The sequence below is a fragment of the Trichechus manatus genome, unplaced genomic scaffold, assembly GCF_000243295.1.
Source record: "Trichechus manatus latirostris isolate Lorelei unplaced genomic scaffold, TriManLat1.0 scaffold00205, whole genome shotgun sequence".
Lineage (NCBI taxonomy): Eukaryota > Metazoa > Chordata > Mammalia > Sirenia > Trichechidae > Trichechus > Trichechus manatus.
Genome location: NW_004444141.1, coordinates 2810133 through 2811701, shown reverse-complemented (window position 1 = coordinate 2811701; position 1569 = coordinate 2810133).

Below are 1569 nucleotides of genomic sequence, written 5' to 3'. Positions count from 1 at the left end.
GTGAGATGATATCTCATTGTAGTTTTGATCTGCATTTCTCTAATGGCTAATGATCGTGAGCATTTCTTCATGTGTCTGTTAGCCGCCTGAATATCTTCTTTTGCGAAGTGCCTGTTCATATCCTTTGCCTGTTTTTTAGTTGGGTTATTTATCTTGTTGTTGCGGTTTTGCAGTATCTTGTAGATTTTAGAGATTAGATGTTGACCGGATTTGTTGTAGCCACAATTTTTTTTCCCAGTCTGTAGATTGTCTTTTGACTCTTCTGGTGAAGTCTTTTGATGAGCATAAGTGTTTCATTTTTAGGACCTTCCATTTATCTGGTCTCTCTTCTGGTGCTTGTGCATTGTTACTTATGGTTCATATTGTGTTCATGCCATGTATTAGGGCTCCTAGCATTGTCCCCAATTTTTTTTCCATGATCTTTATTGTTTTAGATTTTATATTTAAGTCTTTGATCAATTTTAAGTTAGTTTTTGTGCATGGTGTGACATATGGGTCTTGTTTCAGTTTTTTGCACATGGATATCCAGTTATGCCAGCACCATTTGTTAAAGAGAATATCTTTTCTCAATTAATGGACTTTGGGCCTTTGTCAAATATCAGCTGCTCATAGGTGGATGAATTTATGTCTGGCTTCTCAATTCTGTTCCATTGGTCTATGTATCTTTTGTTGTACCAGTAGCAGGCTGTTTTGACTACTGTGGCAGTATACTAGGCTCGAAAATCAGGTAGTGTGAGGCCTCCCACTTTGTTCTTTTCTTGAGTAATGCTTTACGTATTTGAGGCCTCTTCCCTTTGCATGTGAAGTTGGTGATTTGTTTCTCCATCTCATTAAAAAGTGCTGATGGGTTTTGGATCGGGATTGCATTGTATCTGTAGATTGCTTTGGGTAGAGTCGACATTTTCACAATGTTGAGTCTACCTATCCATAAGCAAGGTATGGTTTTCCACTTATGCGGTCTCTTTTGGTTTCTTGCAGTAGTGTCTTGTAGTTTTCACTGTATAGATCTTTTACATCTCTGGTTAGATTTATTCCTAAGTATTTGATCTTCTTGGGGGCTGTTGTAAATGGTATTGATTTGGTGATTTCCTCTTCGAGGTTCTTTTTGTTGGTGCAAAGGAATCCAACTGATTTTTGTATGTTTAGCTTGTATCCTGGAACTTTGCTGAAATCTTCTATTAGTTCCAGTTTTCCTGTGGATTCTTTTGGGTTTTCTGCATATAAGATCATATCATCTGCAAATAGAGATACTTTGACTTCTCTACCAATTTGGATAACCTTTATTTCTTTTTCTAGCCTAATTGCTCTGGCTCGGACCTCCAGCACAATGTTCAATAAGAGTGGTGATAAAGGGCATCCTTGTCTGGTTCCCTTCTCAAGGGGAATGCTTTCAAAATCTCTCCATTTAGGATGATGTTGGCTGTTGGCTTTGTATAAATGCCCTTAATTATATTGAGGAATTTCCTTTCTATTCTTATTTTCTTGAGAGTTTTTATCATGAATTGGTGTTGGACTTTGTCTAATGCCTTTTCTGCATCGATTGAAAAGATCGTGTGGTTCTTGTCTTTT